Consider the following 16973-nt stretch of genomic DNA (forward strand, 5'->3'; position numbering starts at 1 on the left):
TGATATTTGTAGGTAGAGAAGTTGAAACCAAAAGAGAATCAGAGAATTATGTAAGGTAGAAAAGTAATTACTGGAACAGTGATAGTGAATGAAATTAGAGAATAACTTGAAGAATTAATCTAATGCATTTCTGTACAATAACTGATACAAAGAAAGCAGTAACTAAACATGCTTCTCTATTTTGCTGAGGCAGTACATTGGCAATAGTGTAGGCAACCAAGTTTACACTAACATTTGTCAACCTGGAAAAGCTCTGTTCTGCTTCTATGATTAAGTCTCTTCACTTGTCTCCACAAAGAATCCATTTGCAAAAAGCTGTTCATGGGATTCATAGATTTTTTTACAGAATGTCTTGTCTCTGATATGGTGAGCATGAGATATCAGTGTTCAAATCTGATTGTGAAGAGTTTCTCATAACAACAGTGTGCTGCTTTCCCAAATGTGAGATGAACTTTTCAGACTCTGTTCATTGGTATGAATTTGTTATGTTCTTGAACTGTTTGGTTAAGTGACCTTAAGACTTTCACAATAGTGGAAAGTGAAGGATGTCCTCAATTCCCTGTGTGACCTAAATCGAGCACATTTGACAGAACTATTTAAGCTCATTTTGAGAGATGAGATACTTTTAGCTTTCTCTTCTTTGCCCTCCAGCTTAAACTGGAAATTAATCCTCTACTAATTGGGCTTTTCCCCGTTTTCATTTCTATTTCCTGATATATTATTAGAAAAGAACTTCAGAGTCAACTAGGAACTGGACCCAAATTCAAAGCGTTTTTTTTTTTTCTCTTACTCCTTCGTCTGACCCCAGACCTCTGGCATCCTGACTCAAATCCTAAGAAACTGTGGAATCGCTTGAGAAGATTGCTCCTCAAAGTCTTCATCTTACATCTACATCAAAACTGAAGCGTAAAAATGATGACCCATTAACACTTTTCCTATTCTCTATCTGACCATGTGATCCAGGCCTGAGTCCTTTAGCCAGTAGCCATTTCAGTGCTTCACTGACCCCATGGAAACACTGACTCTTGCGTTTTGTGAGTCTTCTGCTCTCCTCATCTATCCATAATTGGAGAGTGATACACAGAACAAGCCCTTGATGGAATATATGGACAAAGCTTCCTAGCAACCATGGTTTTTAAAAAACACATGTTTTTTTTTTGTTTGTTTGTTTTTTTATTTTTTTCTAATGGGTTCATGGTTTATTTATTTTTTTTATTTTATTTTTAAACTTTACATAATTGTATTAGTTTTGCCAAATATCAAAATGAATCCGCCACAGGTATACATGTGTTTTCTGAGGAAAATATTCTATACATTGTCTCAGAAACTAAAATGCTAATACTTTTGAATAATTCCAAGTAAATTACATAGAGGGACAGAGAAAATTATAGTCACCATAATGTCTTCCAGGAAGAACCGTGAATCTGTTCTGAAGTAATTCTTTTATTAGTCCACTTGGGACGTGGTACAGTGTCCAAAGTTCAGTTCCCAAAGAGATTCCCTCACTTATAAAGTATTACTTATCCAAAGATAAGGAGTGAAAACATCTGTTGTCACAGGAAATAGGTAAAAACAAGGAAGAGGGAGGGTAAGAGAGCTACAGCAGATAAAATAGGCCAACATGGAGTATGCATTCTTTCTGCACCTGAAATTATTAGCAAAAATGTCATTTTATTTTTTATCGTGTGAGAAGATGCTCTGAAGAGTTTGTTGTCATTCAGTTGCTCAGTCTTGTCTGACTTTTTGTGACCCCATGGACTGTCTCGCACCAGGCTTCCCTGTCCTTCACTATCTCCCAGAGTTTGCTCAGACTCATATACATTGAGTTGGTGATGCCATTCAACCATCTCATCCTCTGCTGCCCACTTCTCCTCCTGCCTTCAGCATCAGGGTCTTTTCCAATCATTTGGCTCTTTGAATCAGGTGACCAAAGTATTGGAGTTTCAGCTTCAGCATCAGTCCTTCCAATGAATATTCAGGGCTGACTTCCTTTAGGATTAACTGGTCTGCTCTCCTTGCAATCCAAGGGACTCTCAAGAGTCTTCCCCAGTACCACAGATCGAAAACATCAATTCTTCGGTTCTCAGCCTTCTTTATGATTCAACTCTCATATCAAGACTACTGGAAAAACCATAGCTTTGACTATATGGACCTTTGTCAGCAAAGTGATGTCTCTGCCTTTTAATATGCTATCTAGATTTGTCATAGCTTTTCTTCCAAGGAGCAAGCATCTTTTAACTTCATGGCTGCAGTTATCATCCAAAATTATTTTGAAGGCCAAGAAAATAAATTCTGCCACTGTTTCCATCCCCCCCCCATCCATTTGCTATGAAGTAATGGGACCAGATGCCATGATCTTAGTTTTTGAGAGGTAGACTCCTATATCCAGAGAGTCTGGGTTCAAATAGACACAGCCATGAGATAATAGGTATACAACCCATAAGTTGCATGTTCCATTTTAAAAATGGGCTCTTTGGGAAGATTGAGAAATGTATCAAATTTTTAAATGCATTATGCACTATTATTTACAGGCTATCTTACAGTAGACAAACCCGTACTTCAATCGAGACTATACTTCTTGCCAGTTATAGGCCTTTTTTGCACTTCTGTTTGTGGGATTTTAAATAGATAACAAATGTAGAATACTTTCCAGATAAATATTCAATAAAAAATCTGTGATGATAATTATGATGACAATGATGAACAACGTGCCTAGTCCAGCAGCTGACAGGTTGTAGGCTCTCAAGTTATAATCAAACACCAGCATAATAATTATTGGCATTTGTATAGCATAGTACTATTTGAATTTTAAGCAAGGATCTGTATACTAATATATGTTCATACAAAAAATATAAAAAGTATAGGTATGAGTGAACAAAGATATGTTTTTCCATATCACTAAACTAGCAAACCATGGTACTAGAAATTGTTGTTGTTGTTCAGTTGCTCAGTCATGTCTGACTCTTTGCAACTGCATGGACTGTAGTACACCAGCCTTCCCTGTTCTTCACTATCTCCTGGAGTTTGCTCAAACTCATGTCTGTTGAGTCGGTGATGCCATCCAACCATTTCATCCTCTGCTGCCCTCTTCTCCTCCTGCTCTCAATCTTTCCCAGCATCAAGGTCTTTTCCAATTAGTCATCTCTTCGCATCAGGTAGTATTGGAGCTTCAGCTTCAGCATCAGTTCCTCCAATGTATATTCAGGGTTATTTCCTTTAGGATTGACTGGTTTGATCTGCTTGTTCTCCAAGGGAACTCAAGAATGTTCTCCAACACCACAGTTCAAAAGCATCAGTTCTTCAGTGTTCAGCCTTCTTTATGGTCCAACTCTCACATCTGTACATAACTACTGGAAAAACCATAGCTTTGACTATATGGACCTTTGTCAGCCAAGTGATGTCTCTGCTTTTTAATATGCTATCTTGGTTTCTTATAGATTTTCTTACAAGGAGCAAGTGTCTTTTAATTTCATGGCTGCAGTCACCATCTGCAGTGATTTTGGAGCCCAAGAAAATAGTCTGTCACTGTTTCCATTTTTTCCTCATCTATTTGCCATGAAGTGGTGGGACTGGATGCTATGAAATACAAGTAGAAATACAACTCACATTATAAACAAAGGCTTTAATCACAGCAGTCTGTCCATTTTCAGAAATATATATTGGAGTCGTTAGGAAACTGAGATCAGAAGATAACGTGACCTATAAACTACCTCTCCTAAAATAGCTTTATTTATGCATAATGAACATTGACATGAATGCTCTGGCTAACACAAGTTTGGACACTTACCAAGAAATCAGGCTATGCTAATTTGATGACCCTAAGACAGTACAAGTACACCTTCCATAGGGACTCTTGTCCTTCCAAAAGTATAAATGTAGATACATCGATGGATTGGCACAAAGATAGAACTTCAGAATTCTTAAGAAGACGTGTTTTTATAAAATATCAATACAGAGGAAAACTTTGGTATTTAAAGGATACCAGACTCTACACATCAAGGAATCTATAGTTTACAGAGTGAATAATAAAGGCAAATGAAGCAGTTTACTATAAAGCAGCAGTCCACCTATGAATACCATGTATAACAGACACCATCACATCTTTGCAAGATGTACTTTTTGTCAAGATCTTAATTAACCACTGAGATTGTTCAGAGAAGTAAATGACTTAAATGTTTCACTGGTAAGGAGAATGTTCAGTGCTGTTATTTCTAACATCACCAAGTAATGGCCATATATGGCAGGTCAGCAGCTTCCAGTATTAACCTGCTCCAGAGGAGTATCAACATGGTTTTCTTCCCCCTTCATCTTATTAAGGTACTGATTGAGTTAAGATGCTATGGAGTACTTCCTTCATCATTACTGATATAATATTACATATTTTCTTTATTTTCCTTCTATTCTTAGATATGTGCTTCAGAAATATAAATTCATCATATTTTAGGTATAAATAATTAGGTCTAACTGTGAAAATAAAGTTGAAAATTCTTATTTTCTGGACAAATGCAGTTTCTAGTATATTCAAATTTCTACTGTATCTTTTTTTGTTGTTTTTGCTATATTCTAGCTTTCTCCTCTATTTTTGTTTGAAAATTTTAACACAGAATTTCATGCCAGAAAATATTTTTTTCCTCTGAAAGCTGGAAGAAATCATTTCAAGTTTCAAGACTGTGAAAATTGACTATGCCTGACTTTTTCCAAAATGACTCGTAATGCTTTTTGCCAGGCAGATTCTAGGACTAGTTAGTTTATGATCAAAACTTACAGATGGTACTTACAGAAGACTAGCCAGTAGGGCATTTTTCAAGAATGTCAAGATCAAAAACTATAATTAAAGGTTATTTTGGGAAAATTCAGCATCCCCATCACTAACTCCACAGGGGAAAAAAAAGAATAAGAAGAATAACGATTTTGTGACAAAGTAATTGCTGACAAAAACATTGTAACCCAAGTGTCATTTGAAAACAATTGAATTTCTAGTCTTTTCATTACAGAACCTTAACTTTCAAAGTGATGGTTAGGGTTATAGTATCTAATGCTGACTTTTCCTTAAGATCATAGGTTATTTCTCAGCTGTCATAGTTACCCAGACATGTTCCCTGTCACCAGTTTCTGTAGCTCGTTCTTGCTGGTTGATATCTTTATGCCCAAACCCTTATAACATTTAATCACCACAAGGTCGAGGTCACATGATGGTAAATCTGTGATGAAATTTTTACCTTCTAACAATGTACAAGTGAAAATTTTATGCACTGAGGCAAAAGCAGGAAATAATGAATATCTATAGTTTAATTTCCATGCATCACTGCTTGTGGCAGTGAAATAAATACCAGGGTGAAGTAATAGAGTAGTTGCAGGGGTGGGCTGGTGGTTTAAAGAAGAGAATTAATATCCATGATTAAAATTGCATGTATCATTGCCAAGGGCTGTGAAAATATGTCAACTGCATGACTATGTCTGCTTCAGTGCTAGAGAGAGAACATTTAAAGTTTAGCAATTGCTCTATTTCCTTTTATGAAACAAATCAAAGTCCTTACTCCAGGTATTTTTACAGGTATCTGCTTTTTAAAATGATCAACAGGTGATTTTATAGGCATCTGTTTTTAAAATGATCAACTTCCAACTATACATATATTTTTATGTACAATTGATATGTAGTTTTCCAATCTTTTTTACTTAAAAACTATGTCAATCAACCTGATGTTGCATATCTGCAGGTTCATTTTTATTTAATTCTATAAATTCTAGGAAACAATTCTATGATCAGAGTATTTAATTAGTCTTTGAGTTAATATTTATAGTTCAAGTTTATATTGCTTGATAATGATGAATTTATAATATCCTGTTGCTAGGAAAAATGGCAATACATATTCTTAGTATTATTCAGTTATAGGTTTAGGGTTTTTGTGGCTAATAACCATGTATAACCGTAAATTACAACATATAGAATGTTCACGTGACAACTTATTGGAGTAAATTAAGAATATGTGATTCATTCATTCAAAAAATACATCTGATTTTTTATGAAAGTTGAAAAAGTATCATTAATATTAATACTCCCTACATTTTCAGAAGTCTTGCCTTTCATCAAGAATTTGAAGTGAAAACATAAACTTCCAAACATAGACTAGTTTGCAACCCTGGAAGAATATTTTTAAAAACCATTTTATGTATATTGTTCTTCTCTTAGAATTCTTTTAAGATAGTTAATTTACCACAAAGCAAAACTCTCCAATGCAAAGCTTTTTAAAAATAATGCTTTCCTGGCTAGAAAAGACCTAAGATATTTACTAGCTATCAAAAGCAATTAAATCACACATACATACATACACATACACACACTGAGCCTTTGTCCAGATTCTCATTCAATATTATGCTTCTACATCTTGTCCTCTTGAAGGAGATGAGTACTGGACTCTTCTTTTTGCTCAGAATTGAGGAATTGAGTACTTGGTCAACACTCAACAGATAATAAGTCATAATGACAAGTACTGAATCCAATTTGAAACCAAAGGGGAAATTTAAGTGGTCCCAATGCCAGTGTTCTCTGAGTTAATTCCATTTGTGGAGGAGCTGCAATTCCAGATGGAGGTTTTGTGAAATAATTCAAATTATTCTCTTCTATTTTTAACTTCTACTTGGGCCGAAGAGATTTTCACACTGAAGATTACAGTCATGGCTTTCACCAAGCTGAAAAACAAGCTTTAACGTGATGATCCACACAAGACCAAACTTGATGAGAAATGTAGGGTGTTGCTATGGCAATTCCATTTGTTGGAACTTTTCTCTGTTGGCTTCATTCTGACAGTACATTCTAAAAAGAATTATATGAAAAGGTGTGGTGGCTGTGAAGACATACTTGAAGCCAAGAAGATAGAACTTTCTCATCTTTCTTTCTCCCAAAAAGAGTACACGTCGTCATCTTGTAATGCCACCCTAACGTAGTCAGAGGGCTGGCTGAGGAGGTGTCATTCTGAGATTCCATTGAAACCCTGGGGTGTATTTCTTTCTGGCTTAAGTGGAAAATTGGCAATTCCAGGGTTCTAAGCACAATTACAACATAAAGAAGGGTCCTCAGTCTGAACTGAAAGATGATAAGGCCATGGCTCCTGAAAGAATGAAGATCTGTCTTATTGCAGCGGTGGTGGTGTTGGTGGTTGTGTTGTTTTGTCTTGCTTTCAGCAGAGGTTTGATATATTAAAAACTCATTTAAATCAAGGCATTGAGAATGAGTGGAACCCAGGTTTGAGTATCTTTGGTGGAGAAGGAAGATTTATTAATTCACTTTATGTCATTTCTTTCCAAATAGACCTTCCTTTCTGAGGTTATAATTTATCCAGTTGTTTATAGAAACAAGTTGAATTAGAATCTAATTGCAGGCATTGTGTCAAGCATCTTTTTCTTGATGAATATCACTTATATTCTTCACAAACTATCCTATGAGGTAGATGATATTATCAACTCCATTTTGTACCTGAAGAAAGGAAAACTCAGAGAAAATGTAACTGGTTGATCATCTGGAAAGAAGGAAATATACAAGTTGAACCCAGAACCAAGATCTTAATGTGTTATTAAACAGAACTAATTGTGCCACAATTTGATAAGAAAAGGGATTTCTGAAGAATTTACTAATAAGCGGGAAAAATTCTATTTTTGCCATTACTGTAAAAACTTCCTTTTCCAAGCTGCAAAACACAACCAATCCAGTAGCCTTTGATAATTGACTACATGCTATTTTCTTGCCTCTTGCTTTTATCTCTACTTGGAATGACTTCTTTCTTCATCTGATTTTTCTTTCATTTCAACACCTGGTTTAGGACTAAATTTACCACTAAATTTGCTTGTTGCCCTTTATAAAAGGCAATATTTTCTCCTTTTATGCACATATTTCATGTATAACTTTCACTTATTAGACTTACTACATCCCATTGAAATTATGTATCTACATACCTGTCTTCTCTACAGACTATGAATTCTTGGGAAGGTTACCCATGTTTCATTTATCTCTGTATTGTTATCTCCCAGCATGGTGTGACAAATACTTGCTGAATAAATGAATAAATACACCCTCAAAAGAGAGCCCAAGTAAAGTACTTTACTAAAATTTTCTTGATCTATTCACTAATTACATAATTTTAAGGAGTCAAAATTTATTCAAACTAACTAGTCCACATATGTAATTATTAATTCAATTGATAAAGATTGTGATATTATTCTGAAGTTAAATGTGTAAATATATGTATGTATGCATATCTATGTATCTATATCTATAGTTAGTTCCATCACCTCACAGCAAATAGATGGGGAAACAATGGAAACAGTGACAGATGTTATTTTCTCAGGTTCTAAAATCAGTGTGGATGATGACTGTAGCCATGAAATTAAAATGTGCTTACTCCTTGGCAGAAAATCTATGACAAACCTAGATAGCATATTAAAAAGCAGAGACATCACTTTGCTGACAAAGGTCTGTATAGTCAAAACTATGGTTTTTCTAGTAGTCATGTATGGATGTGAGAGTTGGATTATAAGAATGCTGAGCACCGAAGAATTGACGCTTTTGAATTGTGGTGTTAGAGAAGGCTCTTGAGAGTCTGTTGGACAGCAAGGAGATTAAACTAGTCAATCCTAAAGGAAATCAACCCTGAATATTCATTGGAAGGACTGATGCTGAAGCTCCAATACTTTGGCCATCTGATTCAAAGAGCTGACTCATTGGAAAAGATCCTGATGCTGGAAAAGATTGAGGGCAAGAGGAAAAGGGTGTGGCAGAGGATGAGGTGGTTGAATGGCATCACTGACTCAAAGGACATGAGTTTGAGCAAACTTCGGGAGATAACAAAGAACAGGGAACCCTGGTACACTGCAGTTCATGGGGTCACAAGGAGTTGGACACAACTTAGTGACTGAACAACAGGAACAGTAGTTAGTTGAACATGTTCTTCATTTGGGGTACTAAATTAGGCATTTGTGAGAGCATCTAAGTGAAAAATAATTACATAATTTAAAAAACATTTAAATTTATTACAAAATTTACAAAATATACTTTTTATCCAGCTATCCACCAAAATTACCATTTTCTTTTAAAAAATGTTATCATTAAAATATTAATCAAGGCAAGGAAACAATTGTAAGCCTTCTATGTAGTACCTGGAATATATTTTTTCATTTTATTGAAATATAATGAAGAAAAGTACACATAAGTGTACAGCACAATTGAACACACGTGTATAACCAGCCCCCAGATCAAAAATACATCACCATCAGTTCCCCAAAGCCTCTATTTCCTCTCCTATCTGTAACTCTCTTGAAAGGTTAACCCCATTCCAGATTTCTAAAAGCATAGATTAGTTTTTGCCTGTTTTCAGTAAATGCAATGTTTACTACATTTAAAACATTATATAACGTATACATTATGACTTCATAAAAAACATATATTCTTAACTCTGAAGAGTTACAAAGGTAGAGAAGACATAGTTTTGACATAGCAGAAGCTTATTTTATAAAGGAAGGAACACATAACCAAATACATAATACCAAATATGGATACACAGTGGGGCATAGTAAATGGATTCTGAGTGATAACAAATTCTTATAAAGGAAGGCTCTCATCTGGCTTCATACAAAGTGTAAAATCACTATGAAGGCTCTGAAAAAGGTTTTCAGGCTCTGAAAAATGATTTTGAGTAATAGATTTCTTTCAGAAAAAAGAAAAGCTATTTATATCTCCATTATTGTGGTACATTTATCACATGGATAGATAGAGATCTTCATAATCTTCTTTCTGATGGAAGCTTCTTAAATCACATTAAAGACGGGTTGAAGGAGAAAGCTGGGCAGTGGCCATGGTGGTAAAGCAACTCTTTGACCTCTCTTGGGTTACTCTTTGGACGAAGAGCTGTAAATTAACTGCAGTGGTGCAAACAAGTGCATCAGACGGCTGAGTTTTGAAACTATTCTTACATATGGATGACAAGTCACACAAAGCTAAAAGTTGGAGTTTTGCTAGGAAACAATCTTTTGTGGGTTGCAGATTGCCTGGACTTGAGATTCCAAGTAAAAAACCTATGTTACAGAACCAGGTAGAATTAGTCAGTGGTGGTCTTCCGGAGGCTGAACAACCACTGGGGACTATGAGTGTGAGCTGGTGAGTATGACACATTATTTTTCAGAAATGCCTTCTTTAGGCTCTGATGAAAAAGTAACACCCTTTGTTAAATCATCTTTTTTGGAAGCAGAGTGGTCCTTGTGCTCAGTCGTTCAGTTGTGTCCGACTTTGCAACTTCATGAACTGTAGCCTGCCAGGCTCCTCTGTCCATGGGAATTTCCAAGCAAGAATACTGAAGTGGGTTGCCATTTCCTTCTCCAGGGAACAGTTGTCTGCCCTAAAATCAACCTAATCTCTCAAACTGCAGGGTCTCATCACCCAGAGCCTTGTATTTCAGGCTGGGTCCTAGTAGGCAATGCTTTCTATGACAGGGTTCTTCTACAGCTGGCCCTTCCTGACCTTATGCTGGTCTCAGCCCATTAAACCATTTGTTTATTGTCCTCACACCATCACCAAAACAATTTCCCAACAGAAATTCTCTTCTCAAGAAACTCCAACTAGTTTTGGAGAAAAACTGCTCCCCACATAAAATTGAATGCTCAGAGTTTATGCTATTATCCCATGATGTTGCAAGAACAGTAGAATTTGCCTATAACTGTGCACTTATTTTGGTTTTGAAAACAACAGTCTGAATCACATCTAACCTCAAAAGGACTCACTTTCCTGAGTCACGGTGGAAGAGAGGTCATGATGGGGACTTTGTGCTTTAATGACGAGCCTCCCTGGAGCACAAGAAGGAAAGAACAATATGCAGCTGAGCTCAAGCCTAAAGTAACATAATATGATGACAGTAACATAATGACACAAAGGGAAAAAACCTCTTCTCCCTGGAGTCCCGGAAATGGATGCTCCCTCAGCATAAAAGAGAAAGAGCTTCCTCGTGCCTTTTTGGATAATCTGTCTCAGAATTTGCCTTAGGGAGGACTGCTTTCTCCAACCCCTAGATCACTTAAACACTAGTTCTTAGATTCATTTGAAAGATATGTTGAAAATAAACTTACTTCACAGGATGGTCTCAATCAGGGAGAAAACAAAACAAAAGCTATATGTGGTTTCAGAGAAAGGAATAAATACATACGCACATATATAGTATAGAGAAAAGAATACAATAGAATATAACCAGTGAGTCTTCTTTTTGGCTTGTTAGAGTGTATCAACATCAATTTTGTTCTTAAACTTACCTATAATTTTCTAATTTTAGGCATCAAGCAAAATTAGCTATACAACCAAAAGTGAAACCAAACTATCATTTAAAATTTGTGAATCAATGAATTATTAGAGATTCTGATTTACACTGTGGGGAATCATGAGTAGTGTGAGGCCTTCTTGACTCATAGCAACATTATTAAAAAAAAGTCTGTCAAGACTGAGTTATTCCCAGAGGCCCAGTTCGAAGCAGGCACCACCACATTTGCTGTACAAACTGTAGCATACTGAGTCTATATGGGTCTACATATTGATTTATATGTGTTTTCTATTTGTCTTTGATCTTGAGATAAGCGCATAGGTCCAGTAAGTACTTGGTACAGATTGATACATATTCATTGAATAAATGACTGAAGGAATGAATGAATTAAAAGCAGGCATGAATGACTGAATTTCCCAACAACCACTTGTGAGGTTTTCTAAATGCTCTACAGTTTATTTTCTAACAATTTTAGTTGCCACCATTTCAATTCAAAATTTGCTTTAGAAAAATGGCAAAGTCAAAAAAGTCAAGAAAAAACAAAGTCAAAATGAGGATTTTTTAAATTTCTTTATTCCTTCTCAGGAATATACATTATCTATTTAAAAATTATGTTGTATCCTACCTAAAACAAATGTTTAAGGTAGAATAAAATACTGAGAAGTATAGTTTAGATGACAAGTTATACTAGGGAAAATTCAATTATAAAATTGAATCAGTCTACCTTATGGAATCAAAATAGCCGTGGTCAGGTAGATTGGAAAAAAATATAAGATATTATATTTGATCATAAAACCTTATCCAGAACCAAAATCCATTGAGGTAATGATATAAAAATTACCTTTTTAATAATATATCAATGTTTTATATAATTATAAAATCCTCAAGGAATAGAACATATTACTAAAAATAATATGAAAACCTCCATGATATTACATAATTGGCACAGAATAATAGAGTTTTTGCTTTTTAAAATGTATTTATTTCCTTGCAGTAGAAGATAGCATTGTCAGTTATATATTAATATTTTAGGAGTAAACAACAGCAGGAAAAATATTATGAGCAGTATAATATTTTATAAAGATGTATTTTTAAAATAAGGTGTTGAGGGTACTGATCTGATTTTCCAAGGAGTTTATGAGTCAAAAATGAGCCAAGATGATTGCTGCAAAGTTCATTAGATTTCTAGTTCCTTAGTAGCCAGTGACTTATTAAGGTATTCAAAACATAGTTTGCCTCTTTTGAGCGCAAAACAACAAATTGTGCTGCTTATCTGTTGATTAGTATTTACCCAGAGGGACAAACACTGAGAGTAACTTTCCTGAAAAAGTTGAAATTTTCAGAGAAATCATGTAAATTCCATTTATCTACAGTGAAAGCTTGGCTTCTACAGTGTTGGCCTCTACTTATTACTAAAATACCCATGGAGAACAAAAAGGGAATGGACAGTGAAGTCATGAGAGTGTGCCGAGTCACTTCAGTTGTGTCCAACTCTTTGTGACCCGGTGAACCATAGCCCACCAGGGTCCACCTCCTTGGGATTCTCTAGGCAAGAATACTGGAGTGGGTTATCATGCTCTCCTTCAGGGGAACTTCCTGACCCAGGGATCGAACTCACGTCTCTTGGTCTCCTGCATTGGAAGGTGGGTTCTTTACCACTAGTGCCACTTAGGAAGCCTGAAGCAATGGATATCATTTGCTTTCTCTTAATTACATCTGCTCCACAAAGGCCTTTGTTAGAAATCTGTTCTCCAGAACTTAGCACAAAATATCCTCTTTCTCTCAGTAGGGGACTCTCTCAATTCCTGGACTACTCATATGATAAATGAGCATGAACCTCTCTGTGACATGTCTATTATTGAATTCAACTGTTATTTAAATCTTGCATTGCCATTTAATTTCTCACTTATGTATGTTTTATCTCTTCAACTGAATTGTAAGGTTTAGGAAGGTCACAAGACATGTATCCCATTTTCTATCTTAACTACAGTGTCCTTCATAGTCTTTGGTAGATACTGAATGAATATTGATGGATAGGGTAAAATTCAGCTGAAAAATATTAGACCTGGGCCTTACCTATCAGCTGCCAGTTCAGTTCTATGACTTGCAAATTTAATTTTGAGTGAGTGAGTACTATTCTGCAGAATGAAAAACTGTGCATTTTTAGAAAGAATTGATCTTTTTCTGGTAACATAAAAATTCTAGATTTTCTTTCTCTTTGAAAGGCCCAAATAATTTGCACACTTCTACCATGTTAATTTGCAAGTATTGTAATGTAAAAACTCAGAATTTCAAATGGACATACCCTGCAAATATATTTAAAATATGACGTTTCTACTTATAACAAGTTTTACACTACATAAGATGAGTGATTTTTAGGTGTGAATTATGAACCAATCAGTGTAAATATTATATCTTGAAACAACAACATCCTCCTAATTTTGAATTAGTATTTACTAAAAATTATAACTAGAAGGCATATGGGATTTTTACTTAATTTGTTTGTATTACACAGGTAAAAGGTAAAGGCAAAATCATATAGTATTAGGGCAGGGATTAGTGTTTTCTATTTACTAAGGAAAAATAGTCTGTTTCAAACAAATGGTCAAATTTGGTAAACCTTTACATTACTCCAAATCATCTTAACAACCAAATATTTTCTTAAAAATATGGAGGAACATTTGGGTAAGAATTTTCAGTATCACATACCAATATAGCCTTGTGTCATAGAGTTCTCTAAATTAGCTACCATACTGTGTCATATTAGGTATTTCATCCCAGCTATACTTCAAAAGTCTTAAACAGAAAAAATACACTGTGGCCAATTCAAGGCTGATACATTTAGTAGCATCTGCTTTTACAGTACCACATTAACATTTGCAAACCAAATGACACAATACTATCAAAGATATCAAATTGGCATAAACCATTCAGCTAGAGGAACTAGAATACGAAACTAGAGCTGGATACTTGAAAAACAGAACTTCATACTTATCGATAACCTTAATATGTCTTCTTTTCTTTCCCTGAAAAAACAAAAACTTTGAAACAACATCCTGCCTTTAAGTAGTTTCAAAACACAAGGACATGTAGATAGTAACAGCCATTTAAAGAATAAAAACATTTACATGATATTGTACAGTGGTTTAAAAAATGGCTGTTCATACTTATTTTGAGGAAATGCTGAAAAACCAAACTTCTGTATCTTTCTAAAGAAATGCAGTTTTTTTTCTATATCTCTCAATACAGAAAAAAATCAGGGAATCAGAAAAATTATGGAATATTTTTCAGTGTCCATTATGTATCTCCAGGACTTGGTTATTTGGATAAATGTTAAAGTTAAGTGGCTTTGATAAAAGATATTTAATACAAAAAATGACATTTTATGCTTTTTAAAAACTGATGGGCTTTTGAAACATTCTGTTTTAAAACAGATATATTTTCTTTACAAGCATAGAAAAAAGGAACTAGAAAAATGGCAAGGTTTTGGAAATAAGACAACAGAACTCCCATGCACTGCCTTTTTGTTTTGTCATTGTTGATGTAACCACGATTCATTTAGATTTAAAGCCTGGAATCTTGCAGCTTCAACTTCCTCCAACTAACTGCTGTGCATATGTTGACATCTACCCTTTCGTGTAATTTAGTTATTTTCTTTTGTTCTTTGCTATACTAAAAAAGAGAAAATTATCTTAAAATTATTTTTCTTTCTCTAGGCATAAAAAGTTCTCAGCGCTTTTACTCTTCTGAAAAAAAAAATGAAATGAATTGAAATGATGGCCTGGATTAGAAATAATTATTTAAATTGCTTTAGTTTCAAGAAATTGAAAAACACAAAGCTTATTTTCATTTGATACTAGCTCATTTTAAATCGGCTCCTCCAAGAATCTTGGCTACAACTTGCCTGACCAGTGTCCACTAGATGACACTGTTGTATAAGCACAATAAAGAGAGGCCATCGCTTTGACAATAACTAATTTATCACATATATATATTTAGATATTGTCAGTGTCTCTCTTTCAAGATGAAACTGGCTTAGCATTTTTAATTGGATATGGCTGATAACTTCACATAATTCACAGTAAAGTTACCCTCAAAGGTTAAAATGTAGGAAAAAAAGAAACATATCTATTTCACAGCATTCATAGTTTTTTACAACAGAAATATCTTTCAAAACCTGTATATTTCACAGTTAGAATAGACTTCATTATGAATTTTAAATTGTGCCTTTTTGAATTGAGCGACAATGATGGTACTGACAATGTTGTTTTCAAGTAATGTTTTGTCAGTAATCTTATATTTTTTCCCCTCTCTCCCTCCCTTCCCCATGCCCCCATCTTCCCTCCCTTCTCATCTTTTCAGTTCTCTTTTTATTCTCTCCTTGATTCTGGATTGGGAGCCATTCAAGGGAAGTACTAAAATCAGGGGAAGAATCAATTATCTTAAGCTAACAGCCTCTGTGCCACATCCTTGCCAAGATAGGAAACTTTAGCCTCAGAAAAAGCAGAGTGAAACAGACAGTCCTGACGCACTTGTGTAGGGAGAGCTCTCCAAGGGACCTTCAACTACCTGGAATTGTACATAGATTTCTGGACAGAGAGATCTTCCTGTAAAATCTGCTAATAGGAGAGATCATGTAGATTATTGACATTTCCCTTGATATTAGGATTTCTTCATAATAACTCAGTCTTCCACTGATGTTCAAAATCATTGTTACATTAAGGTTATTTGCTGTGGCTTCAATTTAATAAGAACGTTAGAAGTAAAAGCACTCATGCTCCTAACTATACATTATGTATACTAATCTCAGGCTGTTTACCTGAAAATCTCGGAGGAGGAGCCAGGCCGAAAAGGAAGTGACTCAAAGTGCAAGTGGCAATAGCAGTGATTTACGGCAAGTGACATGTCTCAGAGGGAAGCGACAGGCACGTCACGTTGTTGTTTTCTTTCTTTCTTTCTTTCTTTCTTTTAAACAGGCATGCTAGAGCTAGGAAAACGGAGTGTCAGTCGCTTGCATTTCTGTGAGAGCCCCCTGCATACTGCAGTGTCTGCCCCGCACAACAGACCACACCCCTCCAGCGCTGAGTTCTCACCAGACTGTTTGTCAACATGACTTGTGAACACAATGATCAGACTGTGCCATTACATCGAAGACAAGGCATAGAAAAGGGTTGTTCTTCAGTCACTAATTTGTGTCTGACTCTTTTGAGACCCCATGGACTGCAGTCCTCCAGACTCCTCTGTCCATGGAATTTTCTAGGCAAAAATACTGGAGTGGGTTGCCATTTCCTTCTCCAGGGGATCTTCCCAGATCAGGATCAAATCCAAGTGTCCTGTACTGGTAGGCAGATTCTTTACCATTGAGCCACCCGGGCAGAAAAGGGACCCACATACTGAAGTTTGTTTTCAGAGATGTGATTGTAATCCTTAAACATCTGAACATCTTCTTAATAGGTGAATGGTGGAAATCTGGATCAGGCGAACTTCAGGTAAAATTAATTTCCTTTTCGTTCTCTTTTTCCCACTTCTTAGTCTGTTTTTGTTTTTGCCTTTACTTTCTGTTTAGTCCAAAAAGAAAACCAGTCTCTGTGATCTTAACTGAAAACTATGATGTGACAGAAGGACAGGTATATGCCTGCTCTTCCACTCTGGGCATATTATAGACTCTCACTGAGCCTT

The 16973-nt window shown here is 35.4% G+C and overlaps 1 long non-coding RNA gene across 1 annotated transcript in view; it reads right to left on the minus strand.

The window, feature by feature from the left end:
- LOC129655083 (uncharacterized) overlaps positions 1–16973 on the minus strand; it is a 166378-nt gene that overhangs the window by 43332 nt on the left and 106073 nt on the right. The window contains exon 3 of the long non-coding RNA XR_008715750.1: positions 16114–16281. This is a non-coding gene — a long non-coding RNA (uncharacterized LOC129655083). The remainder of the gene's footprint in view (positions 1–16113; positions 16282–16973) is intronic.

This window comes from Bubalus kerabau, chromosome 6 (assembly GCF_029407905.1).
Source record: "Bubalus kerabau isolate K-KA32 ecotype Philippines breed swamp buffalo chromosome 6, PCC_UOA_SB_1v2, whole genome shotgun sequence".
NCBI classification, from domain to species: domain Eukaryota; kingdom Metazoa; phylum Chordata; class Mammalia; order Artiodactyla; family Bovidae; genus Bubalus; species Bubalus kerabau.